The sequence below is a fragment of the Rattus norvegicus genome, chromosome 2 (genome assembly GCF_036323735.1).
Source record: "Rattus norvegicus strain BN/NHsdMcwi chromosome 2, GRCr8, whole genome shotgun sequence".
NCBI lineage: Eukaryota > Metazoa > Chordata > Mammalia > Rodentia > Muridae > Rattus > Rattus norvegicus.
In genome coordinates, this window is record NC_086020.1 from 63496478 (window position 1) to 63515352 (window position 18875).

General features: G+C 46.6%; 1 protein-coding gene across 5 annotated transcripts in view; it reads right to left on the reverse strand.

Annotated features, from left to right (window-relative positions):
• The window catches only part of Pdzd2 (PDZ domain containing 2), a 385871-nt gene extending 384828 nt beyond the window's left edge, over positions 1-1043 (reverse strand). For 2 of the 5 annotated variants that reach the window (XM_039103091.2, XM_039103090.2), the window contains exon 1: positions 732-1043. The gene's annotated coding sequence lies outside the window, so the exon portion shown is untranslated. The remainder of the gene's footprint in view (positions 1-731) is intronic. The other 3 variants (XM_039103085.2, XM_039103086.2, NM_022940.2) reach the window with 2 other exon arrangements.
• Positions 1044-18875: the final 17832 nt, after the last annotated feature.

Below are 18875 nucleotides of genomic sequence, written 5' to 3' on the forward strand. Positions count from 1 at the left end.
CGGTGTCTGTCTTTCCAGTGTCTGCCACCAGCACATGCCAGACCTGGTGTGACTTCAGTGTTCCTTATCAAGATCTATGCATAGAGCAGGGCTGCCAAAGGTAGGCAGCAGGTAAACTTCTGTCCAGGGTCCTAGATCCTTCGTCCCGCCCCCCTCCCCCCAATTCAGTCTTGTGCTTCATGGGGAAGGCGGGCAGGGGGCTGAAGGGGAGTGGACTTCAGGAAGAAATACTTTCCTACTGGAACATCCCTTATCTCCCTAGCAGATGACATTAAAACCCCAAAGATGCCCTTACTCTTCATGCAGACTCTTTCTCGCGCCTCTTAGTGGGTAGGGGATTAGCGAGAGACGAAGCGCAGGAGGATGGTCCTTAAAACAGTGGCTAAGGTAGGGAGACAAACCAACACACTAGGTTAAGGACTCTTGGCCCGATTTAGGCGTCCCAGGCAATGAGCCTCCGGTTATTCCTGTCTCTTGTCTCGCTCCGCCCAACCTCTCTGCTCCACTGTGCCCCTCTTACCTCCCACCAGAAGGAAGAGGAGTTTGTGCCACCCAACGTGGGATCCCACTTGGGTGCCCTCACTCACCGCTTTGCTTGGACTGGGATTCCCGCACCCGATTGTCACTGAACTTTCTCCAGAGCACACCGTCCTGGGGTTACGAGCTCCGCTACCCCGAGAGCCCACCCGAAGCCCCACCCCCGTGGCGACCGTAGCACCAGGTCTCTTCACCTGTTCGTGGATCGGCGGAGGCTCGAGCCGCTCCTGGCGCGTCCAGACTCAGGCGCCGCCCGGCGGTGCCCGCGCAGCTACCGCCGCCCCTTCCACCACCGGTGCCGCCGCCGCGCCTGCCCGGAGAAGCTGCGCCGCAGGGGTTCGCCGGTTGCCGCGGTAGGCGCAATCCCGAGCGTCTTGAGATCGGTCGGGCGCTTGGAGGGCGCCCGCAGCAGCCGCCCCGCCGCGTCCCACTGCCCGCCGCCAGCACGCACTGGCGCTGGGAGTGAGCTGCTCGCTGCGCAGCGCAGCGCAGCGCAGGGATGCTCCGAGCCTCCAGAATGGGCGGGGATTCCTTCCCTCTGCTGGATTCGAGGGGCGGGAACTACCTTCCCGGAGTGACAGGCCCAGGGGGCGGGGATTCCCCTGCAGGAATGACAAGGTGGGCGGGGATTCCCCCCGAGCAAGCCCCGGAGCCGGGAGGACCGCTCTCCCAGGGAAACAGCAGTCCTGGTGCGCCCGCTTCCTGGGGATCCTGGGAGGAACCGATCCAGGGAGACTGCGGCTCAGAGCTGCCATGTAGGCAGGGCTTGGGGCGCCATCTAGGTGGAAGAACCAGAGCTAGGAGGCTTAATTTGCTTTTGCATAGCACGTAGTAGCACATAGCGGAGAAAAATGTCTATTGCCTTTTCAGGGCCTGGGGAGGCCCAGGGAGACTGGAGAAGAGCCACCATCCACCCCAACCTTCCCTGGCCTCTAGCCCTTAGGATACCAATACTTAATATAGTATTAGTCTGAGCATTCCTTGGGAGAGAGAACCTCTTTGCGTCTTAAGAACCCCAGAGCTGTTAATCCTTCAATTAAGCCGCTAGAGGAAATTCCATGGGCCCCAGGATGCAGGATTTGGATCTTATGGACCTCCTGCTGAGTGGACCTCAAGAGCTAAGGCCAACTGCCCTCCGTTTTATTCCAGGTCACTGGGAGAACGGGAGCCTCTGGCTTTTTGGATGCGTCATCCCATGGATTTCAGGAAGCCTTCAAATATTTTTGGTTCCTTTTTTTGTCATCCTTGTCATTCTGCCTACCACAGGGAGAGGACGATAAGAACATAATAGGGAGACTGCACGGCTCTGCAAATTAAGCTCTCTTGAGAGGAAAAGGCTGGTCTTTTTCAAGTGCTGGCAGATAAGGGTAAAAACATACGAAAAATTACAAACCTCGGGATCATGAGTTGTTGAATAAATGCTTTTGACATTTTCTGCAGAGCAGTAATTGGAAATCTTTGCTTTGAGGGAGATGGGGATATGGTGGAGCGTGGCTGGGCTCTAGATTTGTTCAGCAAAGCGTTAAGATCTGCTCTCTTGGAAGAGCAGATAGACATACGTCACCTTCAACCCTCGCAGAGCGTCCCTCAGCACCAGTGACCAGAGTAGACCCAAGGCGTTTCTAGAGAGCATTTTCAGCAAGTTGTCGGGGTTCTTTTCCTCGGCTTTTATAATTCCCAATCTTCAGAGATCAATGTCTGTACAAATCCAGGCCTGCAGTATTACAGACTGCACAGCCTTCACCACCTGCAAGCTTCTCTTCTGTCTACAGAGAAGACACTCGCCGTGCGGAACGGAGCAAGGATCAGTGGTAGGCTGTTCCGTGTAGCACTACGGAGGTGTTCAATGAGACAGGCCTAGAAAGGTGTTATTAGGACGCCACGAAGAATTCTTCCCCAATTATGCAGTGCTATCTGTTTGTTCAGCGATCCTAGCCTCAGCTGCCACCGCCCCCTCCCGATCTCAGGAGCCTTGAAGAGGCCACCTGTGTCTCCTAAGCCTCTGTGCTCAGCACCTGGCACAGCCAGCAAGCCACTGAATATGCAAATGGTCACCGCTCCAAAGGTTCTCATTGCTCCCTCTCACCCAGCCGGTTCCAGTCCTTTCAGCCCAACCCTGTGCTCCAACCAGGAGAGTCTGTTGCTTTTGTCAGAAGGACATTCTCCCTCCCCAGGCTCTACTGAGATCTCAGAGTTGAACAGTGGCAAAGGTAGCACTGCGTTCGTAATGATAACAGAGCCCTTCCCAGGTGTGCTAAGACGAGGAGCCGGTAATGTTTGTCTCCTGTATTTCCAGCTTGTGAGCTCATGGAAGTTAAGAAAACAACATAAAAGATCTTATGGCGTTTATAAAGTTCAGTGCATTAGGGTGTCCAATCAAATAGCCAGCCTCTCAAAAAAATATGAACGAAAGCAAAATGAGCTGCTAGGGTATTGGGGAGACCATTCAGTGGGTAAAGCACTTGCTGGGCAATCATAAGGATCTGAGTTTGAATCTCCGGACCCCAACTAAAGCCAGGGATGGTAATGCTTCATTAATCCAAGTGTTCCTCCAGGGAGATTAGAAGCACCACTAGGGAAATGCTAGGAATCTCAGAGCCCCATCTTGGCATACGAAATAGTAAGCAGCAACAATAATCAAAAAGAGACAGGTCATAGACAAGGTGGAAGGTGAAAACTAATACAACACCTCAGGTTGTCCTCTAGCCTCCACAGGTGTGCACTGGCACGTGCTCGAGCACGCGCACACACACACATGCACTCACACACACATGCACACACTCACACACACACACATGCAAATGCATAAAGGTAGGTGAGTTATTATTAAATGTATGTGTGACTCATGCTACACATAATACATGCAGTTGGATGCTTTTGTTATCTGCCCCATTCAGGTGTGGCCCCGCTGACCTGGTTAAAATGCTTCTGGTCCCCATCAGTCTTCATCTGCCATTTTTCAGGAATGTTCTCATGAGTTCTTGCTCCTTGTCAACAGTAGTTCAACTCCCGTGAGGTCAATCAAATGCATGGAGCTTTTGTTTTGCCCTTGTAGCCTGGTCAATTTGAAAAACCGGCAAGTGAAGTCATTTCAGTTCCGGTGTTTGAAGATCAAAATGTAAATCCTCTCTGCCCTCTTGTCAAATATTGAGTCAACAGATTAGTATGTCCATCTAAGTTGCCACTTTAATTTATCGTTCAAAACATGTGCAGTGTGAAGGAGAAAGTGGGGTGCAGAAAAACTACAGACTGTGATGCCGTGGCTAGTTTTATGCCAACTTGAGACAAGCTAGAGTTATCTGAAAGGAGGGAGCCTCAATTGAGAAAATGCCTTCATAAGATCAGACTGGAGGGCATTTTCCTAGTGATTGATGGGGGAGAGCCTAGTCCATCATGGGTGGTGCCATCCCTGAGTTCCTGGTCCTGAGTTCTATAAGAAAGCAGGCTGAGTAAGCCAACGGGAAGCAAGCCAGTAAGCAGCATCCCTTCCCAGCCTCTGCATCAGCTCCTGCCTCCGGGTTCCTGCCCTGTTTGAGTTCCTGTCTGACTTCCTTTGATAATGAATGGCAATGTGGAAGTGTAAGCCAAATAAACACTTTCTTCTCCAAGCTGCTTTAGTCATGGTGTCCCATCACAGCAATAGTGACCCTAACTAACTCAGACAGCAGGTAATGATAATGAACAGAGAGAGGAATCTACTGTCTCATTCATTACGTAGGTGACAGGTTAAGGCATGCCCTTTCGGAGCAGTACTCAGACTGCAGTGGTTTGGTCCATCTCTGAGCATTTTCCTAGTGATTGATGGAGGAGAGCCTAGTCCATCATGGGTGGTGCCATCCCTGAGTTCTTGGTCCTGGGTTCTATAAGATTTCTTCTGAGGAAGCAGAATCTACCCACCAGATTGCTTCTTCACCTATTTCTGCAACAGACACTGGATGTTTCAACACTTTCCATTGCTCCTCCTCCACCGCTTGTCCAAGTTCATTTCCAGAGAGGAAAAAGAGCTTTAATCAACTGCTCGTGGGTTCCCTCTCTCTTCTCAAGCTCCGTGGATTCACTTCATCCTCGAACCAGATTCTAGTTTTCTACTTACTTAGCCAATGTAATGTGCTATCCCGGGCCAAGAAAGGGCTAAAAGAGGACGGTAACTGCTGGATCCCCAAACAGACGATGTTTAAGAATTCCTATGAGATGGGAAACTTCTATCCTTAGACTCCTCAACCCCTGAGATCATCACGCTCTGGGTCTGAGTAAGTTGGCTATGCCAGGGGTATGGGTGGGATCTTGTATCTTTCATTCTTAACCCAAAGCCCCTGGCTGGTATTTGGGTGAACCATGGTGCAGGCTTGGAGAAACTCTGAAGCTACCAGACAAGAAACAGTCCAGGTTCACACATTCCAACACATGACCACAGTACTAATAGATTTTATTTTAAACCTTGATGAAAATTTTGTAGTATTTATTGGTCTCAGACCAAATCTTTTATTAGCCAGTATACAGTGTATTAGCCAGACCTACAGCTGATGAATGCTCTTTAAACGATGTGTCCAGGGAAAGATTTAAGGACTTCCCATCTTACACATATCAAGAATGCTGTTTTGTGGGGCTGGGGATTTAGCTCAGTGGTAGAGCGCTTACCTAGGAAGCGCAAGGCCCTGGGTTCGGTCCCCAGCTCCGAAAAAAGAACCAAAAAAAAAAAAAAAAGAATGCTGTTTTGTGGGAGGCATGAGCATGATATTGGAACCTGGACCGAGATGCTTTGTCTTTTCAGAGTTGTCTAATATTTCCACATATGTGGATGATTTGACTTTCTCCTGGGTTAACAATAACAAAGCACACTCTGGTTTATTAAGACAGCCAAGCCAATCTATTATTTTATTACTTTGATTCTCTTATGGAAACATTGATTACTGTACTAATTCTTTCTTCATGCATTTTGGCAGGAAAAATCAATTAAACACCGGCGAGCGCAGCTCAGCGCGCATTATTCATTATGCTCGCAATCCATGTTGGTGAGTCTGTCTTTTTTCCAAACGGGTTCCAGAAGGTAGTGCGAATCCAATAGATTCTGTTGTGTTATTTTCAAAACAAGATTTCACGCATCAGGGCCTGACCTTCAACTCCTCACCCTCCTGCTTCTACCCCCTGCACACTGGGATTCCAGGTGTGCACTACACATCCGGTTCTAGAGATTTCTAGAGTCAAACCCAGGGCCTCATTCATGCTACAAGAGCACTTCGCTATTTGAGCGACTCCCCCACAGAGTCCAGTAGGTTCCTGTGGGTGGTGACGCATTTGGCTTGCTTCTGAGCTTACTTGATCCTCAGGATTAGGGCACCAGCAAAACAGATCTACTAAAACTTAAAAGAGAAGAGAAAGGGGTTTTGACTAGCATAGCCTGTCCTTAGCAATCAGCCTCTCTAAAAGAAGCTGCTGTCGTAGCTAGACAGGCACCTCGGCGTTTTGTTTTGTTTGTTTGATGTTTTGTTTTCTTTTCTTCTGATTTTATAAACCAGAGAGATGGGACTTGTCAGCAAGTCTTCTCTGGGCCTGTGGCTTCTGCTGAACTAGCAGTTGTTGTATTCTCCAAACTTGAGACAATTTGGTATCAAATCATTGCGTATCCAAATGTGTGTGTCCTTAGGTAAGCTGCACAGCCCATCCTCAGCCCTGCCCCCGCCCCGCTGCCCCCGCCCTGCTGTCCCCGCCCTGCTGCTGATCGTCTTCACTCTGTTCTGCACAGCTTAGGGAAAAGGCATCACTTTAAGTCACTCGCACACTAATTTTACTTCTAAGCAGCTTCGCTGAATCATCTGAAAAAAGGTAATTACACAGAGAAATATTTCGCTCATGTGTGATGTTTTCTTTCTTTTAAATCTATTTCTTCACTCCGTATCTCTCTTGCCAATCTTAGCATCTGTCTTTACCGATGCTCCGAACTCGAAGGCAGAAATGACAGTTCATCTGGGAAAACAACAAAGAGTAAGCACGGCGCTCTGAGACCAGTCGCCACCATGCAAAGAAGCGTGGGCAAACTGGGGTGCGTGTCTCTAAAGTGACGGTCATGCTACTGACCACTAAAGGTCTCATTAGAATCTTAGGTCCCTAAAGGTAGATATGGGAGTCCTTTGAAAGAAATTAAAGTTCTGCTCAAATGAGAAACATGTGTGGACAACAGCCACTTGAACGCCAGTTTCAGCTCGTCAAGAAGTATGAACAGGTAAGGTGCATTATATTTCGCCTCAGTAGTGAACATCACCAGGCACATGTGAGAGGTCATCATGCAGCCTCTCCGCATGGTGCATCAATTAGTGGGACATTAAAATTTCATTTTGCATCTTTGCTGTCTGCAAGAGTGCCAGTCAATGACACCTGCAGAAATCAAAACCCTGGATGAAATGCTAAGGTGAACTTGAAAGTCAAAGACTGGGGCTGGAGAGATGGCTCAGTGGTTAAGAGCACTGACTGCTTTTCCAGAGGTCCTGAGTTCAAATCCCAACAATCACATGGTGGCTCACAACCATCTGTAATAAGATCCGATGCTGTCTTCTGGTGTGTCTGAAGACAGCTACAGTGTATTTATGTATAATAAATCTTTAAAAAGAAAAGTTGCTTTATGAAGGAGCCCAGAGGACCATGACCTTGGCAGGATTTTACTTAACTGTTTGGTTTCAGACCCCAGACAAGGGACTGAAGTGCTTATTTTACAGATCAAAGCGGACCTGGCCTTCAGGTTCTCCAGGCATCCCTCAGTCCCTACCTGGTATATCCTGTCCCCAACCCTAAACTTTCCGGCTCAGAGTCTGGGCTGTCCTCCTCCTAGAGGCTTTCCCTGTATAATCCAGACATTTTAGTCCCGCTTCTTTTCCTCTTCTTTCTCTGCGTGTGTATGCACTTTCTCTTTCTCCCCACCACCTCCCCATGGTGATTCCTCTAGCTTCAATCCTTGGGACCAGTGAACTCACCCCAAAAACCTGCCTTTAATCTAATCTAACCTGGCTTGAATTGGCTCATTTTACTGGTGGAAAAATAACCTTTCACCTTTCTCAAGGGGTTTGTCTCATTCTGGCTAATAGGAGAACATACAAATTCTTGAGTGTTAAAAAATTTTAGGACTTGGAGGAAAAAAAACGAATCATTTTTTTCCTTCTCCTTATTATGTGCTTATCAATAAAGCGAATAACTTAAGCTAGATTTATTTGTTTGTTTGTTTTCTTTTTTCCTGAGACAAAAATTTCACTCTGTAGCTCTACTGGTCCTAAGATTCCCTGTGTAAACTGGATTGACCTTGGATTAGTTACTTTTCTGTGGCTGTGACAAAATAGCTGGTGAAAGAAACATTGTGTCTTCTGACTCATAGGTGAAGGTTGCAGTCTACGATGACAGAGGAAGCATGGCGGCACAAGCATGGGACATGTGGCTGCGTTGCATTTGAAGGCAGGTAGAGATGAAGGCGGGTGCTTAGCTCACTTTCTCCCTTCTATTCAGTTTGGAATCCCAGCTTGAGGACTGGTGCCACCTACATTCAGGATGGGGCCTTGTCTTCTTTAGAAACACCTTCCTAGACAGACCCAGGAGTGTGTGTTTCTATGGTGATTCTAAATCCTATCAAATTGATAATGAAGTTTAATCATCACAGACCTCAAATTTGTAGTGATCCATCCATCTCTGCCTCCCTAGTGGTGAGATTACAAGGGTATGTCACTACACATGGTTTAGACTACCTTTAAATAAATAGTTTGCTATTGTGGCTTGAATGATTAGATCACATAGAAATAAAGTAAGAAAAAAACCAAAGACAAACAGCTAATGGCTTTCACAGTACTGAAATTTGCTATTCTGACTACTAGAGGAGGGGGGATTTCAACGTCTTACTCAGATGTGAACCAAGTGAAGTACAATAGCAAACCGCATGACAAGATATGCCTATGAGTACTACAGTGGCACACACGTTATGGAAGTAACCAGCCACTTGCTGATTGGTTTTAAAGTCCACTCCACAGGAGGGAGCAAATGCTTGGTACTGAAAATCTGGTTGAGAACCCGTGGTTGGGGAGAATTCACAAGCTCCAGGGGTGAACCTATTAACTATCATTCTGCTAAATGAATATAGCATAATTCTTATCTCTCTATCCATATACTAGAAACGTGTGTTTCTTTTCACGGTGGATGGTGTCTCACAGTTGGTACAAGTACATAGAATAAGTATTACTGCAATACTCAACTATAGATATAGGACATCTGTATCACACACATATCTGAGGCTCAGGGACCATTTCAAAAGAAGGGATGGAAAGATTATAAGAGCCAGGAGTTGGGGAGGACCAAAGCAAAATGCCATCTGGACTTAATAGAATGTCTGCACACATGAACTTGCATCACACAAGATGGGGTCAGTCAACATTCTAGCATAGAGTGGAAAGAGGTTCATGAGTTCACATACTGTGGTGGTTTGAATATACTTGGCCCATAGAGAGTGGTACTGTTAGGAAGTGTGGCCTTGTTCAAGGAAGTGTGTCACTGTGGGGATGGGCTTTGGAGGTGTCCTCCTATGCTCAGGCTCTACCCCTTGCAGAAGAGGGCTTCCTCCTAGCTGCCTGAGGAGGCCAGTCTCTCCTGGTTGCCTTTGAGTCAGGATGCAGAACTCTCAGCTTATTCTCCAGCGCCATGTCTGCCAGCATGCTGCCATGCTTCCTGCTATGATGATAATGGACTAAACCTCTGAAACTATAAGCCAGCCCCAAGTAAATGTTGTCCTTTATAAGAGTTGCCTTGGTCATGGTGTCTCTTCATAGCAATGAAAACCCTAACTAAGACACCTACTGAATAGCAACAGAGAGTTGATGGTTTGGGGATGAGGGAGAGTTGATTTTAAGAACATGGTTCCTAGTGAATTGACTGCACTCCAAATTGGTGGTCCCATTGTGGGAGTTTATGGGCAGTTCAAATTGACTTGAGAGAAAGAGAGAGAGAGAGAGAGAGAGAGAGAGAGAGAGAGAACATGAAATTGGGAGGCAGAGAGATGGGGAAACTAGGAGGAAATTATAGAGAGTAGTTGGAGGATATAGATATGATCAGAATATACTTTGTGGTATTCTCAAATAATAATAAACAAAGTTTAAAAAATACAAGTAGGTATTAACAATCAACAAGATCCCAGAATTCTAGAGTCCAAACAAGGCCTCCTTTATTTTTAAAGATTTATTTTAATTTTATGTATGCATGTGAATGCTTACATGTATGTATGTGTATCATGTGTGTATCTGGTGCCTAATTGGATCCCTCGGAATTGGAATTATGGACAGTTGTGAGCCATCTAGTGTTGCTCTTGGAACTGAACTCATGTCCCCTAGGAAGGGCAGTGAGCGTTCATTAACTGCTTCTTAACTCTTGAGCCATCCCTCAGCGTCTCTCGAGGCTCCCAAGAGGAGACTTCTTCAGTATGATTCTGTTAATTACCTAGGATGAATCTTTTTTTCTCTTTCTTTCTCTCACTTTTTTCTCCCTCTCTGTCTCTCCATCACCCCCCTTTCTCCCCTCCCCCACCTCTCTATCCCTCCCCCTTCTTTCCCTCCTCTCTCCCCTCTAACCCTTACCCCTTCCTCTCCTCCCCTTCCCCTTAATCCCCTCACCTTACTCCCTTTTCTTCCCCCCTCTCCCCTTACCCCTCTTCCTTTCTTCCTCTCCCCCTATCCTTCTTCAATTCAAAATGGATGGCCTCAAACTAGATAGGTAAACCTGATTGACCACAAATTCTTATTCTTTTTCCCTCAGCCTTCCGAGTGCTAGAGTGCTGAGTACTACCATCTCTGTGGACTATGTGTTCTGGGCCTTGGAAACCTGACTGGGGCAATGAAGAAAGGACAGAGCCATGTATAGAAAATCTTAGATCAGGTGGGCTCTAATGGAGATGCAGCAGCTACTAGGAGACTCATCAGATTTAGTATATACTGCAGATGGAGGAGGTGGGGTTGTTATATGCGGGTAAATGAGGAGGCCGATTCAGCTAATCTCAGGAGGAGGTTTCTGTAGGGGATCAGTCTCAGGCAGAAAGAAGCTGCAGTCCATACTTTTATTTTAATGTTTATTTATTTATTGTATATGGGTACACTGTAGCTGTCTTCAGACACACCAGAAGAGGTCCACCGTGTAATTGCTGGGAATTGAACTCAGGACCTCTGGAAGAGCAGTCAGTGCTCTTAACCACGGAGCCATCTCTCCAGCCCCAGTCCATACTTTCTGAATACCCTGTCAAGATTTATACACGGCCCAAAGGAACGCTTTGCCATTTCTCTGAGCCTGACCTAGGGAGGGCTTTGCCATTTCCCTGAGCCTAGCATGAAGAAGGCCTTGCCGTTCCCGTTGGTCTGAGGCATTGAGCGCCTTGGCACAGTTATGTGCATGTCGACAGCACACGCTCAGGACTTCATCCCCCCCGCCCCCCACACACACTGTGGACCGGCTTCAAAAACTAAGGTCATTCACGTCCCAGTACAGATGAGTAGTTACACACCTCTGTTCCACAGCCCCAAGAGACAGAATCATCTCCAGTGAGGGCAGCACACTTATACATTCATTCCTTGTGATAAATTACAGATGCTCCTCAAAGGGGGTTACTTTTCTTATTACCGTCTTTTGATATGTCTGCTATCAGTCAGACTGTCAAGCAGCCCATCAATATTGTATCTCCAGCATGAAACTGAAAAAAAAAATCAAACGGTTTAACACGTGTAATTCTGCGTGGGTCACAGAGAGAAGTCTCCCAAACTGGCCTTACTGTAGGTGCATACAATATTGTCTTTTGTTTTCCTAGCAAACTAATACTCTATTCCAAAAGCAAACTTGATTTTTCATGAAGTTGTTAATTGGAATCTTCATTCAGATGTGAAGCAAATGATCCCAAAGGCAGTTCTAACTTGCTGGGTGCTGGAGTCATGAGCTCTCTGGATGGGGCATGGCCCTGCAGAGATGGGATACTAGGAGTGTTCTAATGTCTTTTTCTTTACCCTAGTTTTAAGCTTTTATTTATTTATTTTACACCCCAAACATAGTTTCCCTTCCTTCCTCTCCTCCCAGTTCCTCATTTCCCCTTCTCAAATCTGCTCCTCCTCTATTTCTCTTCAGAAAAAGGTAGGCCTCCCACGGATAGCAACCAGCATACCAAGTTAGTAAGACAGGCACCTCCTCTCCTACTGTGGCTAGACAAGGCAACACATAAAAAAGGCAAAGCATAAAAAAGGCAGGCCCCAGAGTCAGAGACAGCTCCTGCTCCCACTGTTAGGAGCCTCACAAGGAGACCAAGCTACACAACAATGACATGTGTGGAGGGTCTAGGTCAGTCCCATGCAGGCTCCCTATTTGTCTGTTTAGTCTCTGCGAGCCCCTATGGGCCCAGGGTGGTTGATTCTGTGGGTTTTCTTGGCGGTGTCCTTGACCCCTCTGACTCCTCCTCTGCTGGACTCCCCAAGCTCCACTTGATGTTTGGCTGTGGGTCTCTGTATCTGTTTCCATCCATTGCTGGGTGAAGCCTCTCTGATGACAGTTATACTAGGTGCTTGTCTGCAAGTATAGCAGAATGTCATCAGCAGTGTTGGAGGTGAGCTCCTTCTCATGGCATAGATCTCAAGCCGGACCAGTCATTGATTGGCTATTCCCTCAATTTCCACTCCATCCTTACCCTAGCTTTGATTCTGGATCCTACAGAACATGTAGAATGCAGAGGCCTGAACGCAGAAGGCTGAGAAGCTTGGACACCAACTGGCCAGAAGCTCTATGACTGTGACTAGCGGCCTGAATTGGAGACAAGTTTATGATCTGTTAATGACTGTGGAGGTGACCTTGGGAAAGCTGAGTCCAGATGCAATTCCATGGTGCAACACTCCAGCTCTCTGCCTTGCCCACACCCTCCTGCATTCCCCACTGAATGACCACACACGTTCTGAGAGCACAACTGTCAACACTTGGCAGACGACGGTCACCAGAGGCTGCTCTGGCACCATCAGATCCACGTTTTCTATTTTTTGCACATTAACTAAATTCTGTTGCTTGAGCCCTCAGAGCCTGTCGGACGTGTGGGAAGTGTAAGTGTGCACACGTCCACTTTTCCATGGGTCCATGTCCCCTGTCAGCCTTTGGTTGTCCCCACTTACCACAGACTTGTTGCTCTAACGCCCTGTCTAGACCCTGATGTGTTTCCCTCTTCTGCGTTCCCAAACCACTGTGGCAACTAGCACCCCCACAGCCACCCAGTGTCCTCGTGTCCTCAGCTGCTCCTCTTAGCATTCCTTCCCACTCCAGACTTCCACTGAAGAGCCAGGCTTCCCAGCAGCTGTCTCTAGTGGAGTCTGTTTATTTGGTCACAGCACATGTAAGCTCATAGCTCACTGTCAGGAAAAGTGTGAAGAACTCTATGTCCTGTCGCTCTAACACTTGCTTATCTAAACACTCTTGTCCCTGGGTGGTAACTCAGGGAAAACTCCAATCCAGCATGAAGGCTGCTCTGCCCTGGGTTTATACTGTCCACTGAAATGCCCAAGGGAAGGATAGAGAAATCTCGGTAGATGGTGGATTTTCCCATCTTACCTGACTTGTAACAATGTCCGATATTTATTTCTCCGGCCCACCTAATCTACTATTTACTGTCAAATTTCTGACTTCTTTGTCTTATCCAGAAAGAACCTTCCTTATTAATTCTCCAGATTGATGGGATTTCTCTGAATCAGACCTGGGTTCCTCAAGCTCCTTAACTACAAACTGAATTCACGATCTCTTCCCTAAAACATCTCTGATGGCCATCCCCAGGGAATAGAACACAAGTATCCCCTGCTGTCTAAACCAAAACTCTGCAAGTCCCTTGCCTCTCAAATCTCAGAATTATGTCTGCCCAGTTATTTCTCAAGTCCTTAGAGCCATGACTGCTCTGTTCTAAATAGAGATTGGCAAATAAAATATTCTCGACCACAGCTATAGCTGCTTGTACGTCAGGGGCAGAATTGAACATGACCATTTGACATGGTATGACAGGATCATAAAGCTGAAATTTTTTGCTACCTATTCCTTGACAAGAAAGTTTTGTCCATTCAGCCCTAGATCTATTCTACAGCAGGAATCTCCTCAACGTGCCCTACATTCAGCTTCCCAGACACGACCTCTACAGCACAGATGATCATCTATTTCAAAAACGGCCATGTTTTTGAACTTTTGAACCCTTGAAAATGGGAAGCATGTGTCCCTAGCCCCAATCCTTTTGGCCTGCTCTCACTTTCATTTTATCTTATTTATCTGTTGCTGTGATAAAACACCATGACCAAGGCAATTTAGAAAAGAAAGAGTTACACTGGTTCCAGAAGTTTAGAGTTCATGAAACACTGGGCTTATGGTCCATGATGACGGACTGGGCATGGTGGCAGGAAGAGCTGAGAGCTCACATCTTGAACCACAAACAGAACACACTGGAAATGGCAGGAGTCTTTTGAAAGCTCAAAACCCCCAGTGACACATCTACTTATCCTTCTAGACCTGTCCACCACCTAGGAACTAAACAGTTAAAAATATGAGCCAATGGGAGCCATTCTCATCCAAACAGCCACATCTTAATGCACTCTAGCCCTAACCTCCCAGCATCAGAATTCTTTGCCTTTCTATCCTTCCAAAGTACAGTGATGCTGGTTGACTCCACAGAGCTTGGGGGATTTTGTTTCCCTTGCCGTGAGGGGAGTCCCCCCCTTTCCCTAGTTCCTTCTCGTTCCTGAGGACTCTGATTAATCCTCATTTCCTCCAGGAACACATATAGGTTAGGCTAGATGCCCTAGTCTATGACACTACTTCTAAAGTAAAACTCCTATCTGAACTGTTTTTAATTCTCAGTTAAATTATCCATTTAATATTTGCTTTCTTTTTTCAGGCTAAGAAGCATGCTTCGCGATAGGAAATGTTTTATTTATCTGGTTGAGAGAAGTAACTTTCAGGGCCTGGCACACGGTGGCTACTTAGAAAATATTTGTTGAAGAAATTGGTGATTAGCAGTAATCTCCTAGGGCTGTGGTGGGGATAACGGGAGGAAAAACACATACCATTTAGTTAATTGCCTGGTACCTGTAAAAGTTAGATACCATTGAAAAAAATAATTATTGTGCTCTTTGAATTAGTTCTAGGCTCCTTGTTTTGTGGGGAGAAAGGCATCTCGACAGCATTTTGCTCTTCCCATATGTGGCATGAATTGTTCTTTAGTTGATTTTTTTTTCTGCTTGGCAGTCTGTAGCAAGCATCCTTAGTTATTCATAAGGCGAGCTCTTTAAAAAGCCAATATGTCAATCTCTAGAAGCCTGAAATCATGCTAGTGTGTGGATCCTGGGTTAGACTATCCCTGTTTGCCCTCCATTGGCTCCCACCATTGTCTTCCCAGCTTCAGGCTCCTGGAGAACATGATTGGGAATTCATGTTCTGTCTCTTCGACTTCACTTTCCATGTGGGTTTGAGCAGTGCATACCACTGGCCAGTGACTGGAGGCAGGAGAGCAAGGAGAAGGTATCTGACCTGCCCTCCCCTCCTCTGGGTTGTGGGTTGAGAGTGTTTCTGCTTTCCTCCCTAAGGTCATAGTTCCTATGAGAATCCTTTCTAACCTGCTGTTGTCATGCACCCTGCCTTGTTGCTCTTCTTTTGTATTTTGAGGCAGGGTCTGGCTATGAAACCTAGGCTGGATCCAAACTTTTCCTCCTCCTCTTCTCCTCCTCCTCCTCTTCCTCTTCCTCTTCCTCCTCCCCCTCCTCCTCTTCCTCCTCCTCTCCCTCCTCCTCCTCTCCCTCTTCTTCCTCCTCCCCCTCTTCCTCCTCCCCCTCCTCCTCTTCCTCCTCCTCCTCTCCCTCTTCCTCCTCCTCCCCCTCTTCCTCCCCCTCTTCCTCCTCTTCCTTCTCCTCCCCCTCTTCCTCCTTCTCCTCCTCTTCCTCCTCCCCCTTCCTCCTCTTCCTCCTCCTCCTCTTCCTCCTCCTCTTCCTCCTCCCCCTCCTCCCCCCTCCCCTGCCCCTCCCCCTCCTCCTCCTTCTCCATCTGCAGTGTGAGGATTACAGGCTTGCCTTAGCACACACACTTGACTTCTCACGGACCCTGTCTCTGTAGACACACCTTCCTCACGCTTATTCGGACCCAAGGTAGCCACAGTTCCCTGTTCTTGCTAGCTCTGGCAAATGTCTTCATCCTTCTCGATTTCTCTCAGCTCTTCTGTCAATTACATTCTTTTTAGTTCCTCTCCCTTACGTTATGCCTTTGCTCTCTGATAGGATCCCGACTCGTGCAATTCTATTGCCTAAATGAAGAGTGTTGAAGTGGTTCTCACGTGTCCCTATGCTTCCTCTAAGCAGGTCAGAAGTTGGGTTGATGTCCTCTGAGCATAGGTTCCCATTATTCCCATCGCTCGAGTAGGCAACAAGCGTCTGGAAGCAACGAAAGTGAGGGACATACCAGACATCTAGAGGCCGGCAGTGTCAGAGCCAAGGAGCCCCTCAGCTCTAAGCCTCACCGTTGAACGGATAGCTGCCCTCAGCAGCTTCCCTCCCCGTCGCTCGTCAAAAGCTGGACAGCTGGAACCCTAGATAAATCATTTTTGGCAATAAAGCCCTCTGCAGTGAGCCTGATCCAGGTAATCTCTGAAGCTCGTGAGTGCACAGCTGGCTCTGCGCCCCAGTTTAGAGCAGGTTCAGGAAGCATTCCCAGATGGCTCCTGGATGCCACAGCTTTTTCTGGCTGCATTCCTGAGGTGGATGGGAAAACACACATGCGGTCTCCTAGCTGCAAACCCAAGCAAAGAGTCCATCGTCATATCTTTAGCATATGACAACAGGCAAAACACGCATGTCCAAAGGACTGGCTGAAATAATTCCCTCTTTACAACCAGCGTGCAAGATCCTAATCTACTCAAGAGTCCGTGGCCCTTAAATATGGCGCCCCAGGGGTCTAGCAAGTCACAGATGCTCCCATATTTCGATTTATATTCCAACTTTTCACTCGGGGAAAAATGAAGTTTTACCCACTGGTAAGAAGAAAAGCTCATTAGAGCGAGCCACGACAAAACAAGAACAAGAACAAAAACAAAAAGAAACAAACAAAACAAAATAAGCTGGGAGATTACTCGGTGGGGAAGAGCCCCTTTATGCCATCCTGAGAACCTGAGCTTGGTTCCTGAGGCCCCAGGGAAGAATTGACCCAGTGAAGACATCCTCTGATGCCTGCCTTCCTCCCATGCACACATCATACACACACATACCCACAATAATAAACATATAAAAATAAAATAAGCAAAAAAGGCAACCAAACAATCAATAAAAACAAAACAAAACAAAAAACCTCTGTAAGTCTTAATTGATTTACCTCAAATGCAAAAGTAGTGGTGACTGAGGGCAGGAGGCAGCTCCTATGGAGACACGTGACAGGTTACAGAGTCAGACGGCCCGGACTGAATTCCAGCTCTGCACAACATGGCTACAGCATCTTTTTTTTTTTTTTTTTTTTTTTTTCCGGAGCTGAGGACCGAACCCAGGGCCTTGTGCTTGCTAGGCAAGTGCTCTACCACTGAGCTAAATCCCCAACCCCCTGGCTACAGCATCTTGGAAAAGGAACTCAAGTGCCACTGTGCCTGTGTTTCCTGCTGTAAAGTGGGACGATGATAGAGTGTACCTGTGCTTGCTGGCTAGTTTCAGGTGAACTTTACACAAACCATAGTCATCTGAGGGAACTTCAACTGAGACAATACCTCCATAAGATCAGGCTGTAGGCAAGGCATTAATTTTTAAAATTAATGATTGATGGGGGAGGGACCAGCCCATTGTAGGTGGGGCCATCCCTGGGATGGTGGTCTGAGGTTCTATAAGAAAACAGGCTGAACAAGCCATGAGTGTGAAGATTAAACTCAGGCTGTAAGCTTGGCGGCCAGGGCCTTACTCACTGTACTGTCTCATTACACTTGGTGGGGAAGGGACCAGACCATTGTAGGTGGGCCCATCCCTGGGATGGTGCTCTGAGGTTCTATGAAAAAGCAAGCTGATGGCCTCTGCATCAGCTCCTGCCTCTATGGTTCTGCTCTGTTTGAGTTCCGGTCCTGACTTCCTTCCGTCATGAACATATTAAAGTGTAAGCCAAATAAAAATAAACCCTTTCTCCCCAAGTTGCTTAGGTCATTTTTTTTGTTTTATTTTGTTCTTTACAATAATATTTCTTTTTAGTCTTTTAAAATTATGTATATTACACAAACTCACATACTCATACACACACAGGTGAGCACACACACACACACACAGATGAGCACACACACACTCACACACACAATTAAAAATAAAAGAGACCTTTTGAAAAAAGAAATGAGGAATGAAATAAGGAAAAAATGTGGGTGGGAGAAATGGCTCATCTGTTAAAGGCAAATTACCAAAGAAGGGAAAGAAAGTCAAATGACTGCAAAGTACCTTTGAGATTATGTCAAAAGATGCAGAGTTGGTGAAAGTAATGAGGTGTTACTGATGTGTGTGAACAACCGTTACAAACTGGGTGAAACAGTTAATGTTTGCAGAAGAAAACTCAAAGGATCGTAAGGATGGTAAGACTGGGTGGGTGGCTTTCAAAAGGGATAACCTACTGTCAATGGGTTTTAAGAAAGCCCTGAGGAAATGAATGATACTGTGTTTGCCAAAACCGCACCCCGTCAAAACTACTGTGTTGTGTAATGTCAAAGAATTTTAGTTTAAATATTATGCCTGAAAATCCATGAGATTTATTCTTTTTCATTCTAAGAATGAACACAGTTTGAATTATAACCTACGTTCTATTGGATGGAATACTTTTTAAATAATGTATAGCTTCATTTTTCATTAAAAATAACCATTCCCGAAATGTTAATCTATCTCAAGTGACTTGGGTGTAATGTAAAGTGATCTGGATGTGACGCTCCAGCCTCAATGATAGGAAGAGGCAGGACTCAAACCCAAGCCATCAAACCCCCAGGGGAGGCTGTCACCATTACCTTGTGGGGTGTGCCAACATGGTGGCTTTCTTTGTTTCCTGATCAAACATCCTCTGATTATTCCAAACAAAATCCATACCCTTCATGACAATAAGAATGTAGTACGTGTATGTGTGATGTATGTGTTCCTGTGTGATACACACATATTCATGTGTGTACATGTATGTGTGTGATGTGTGTGTTCCTGAGTGTGATGTGTGTGATGGTTTGTGCTATGTGTATGTGTGTGAACATGTGTGCATGTGTGGGTGTGTGTATGTGTGCATATGTGTATATGTGTGTGTGTGCTTGCTGACATTAATGTTGTCTTCCTCTCTCTCTCTCTCTCTCTCTC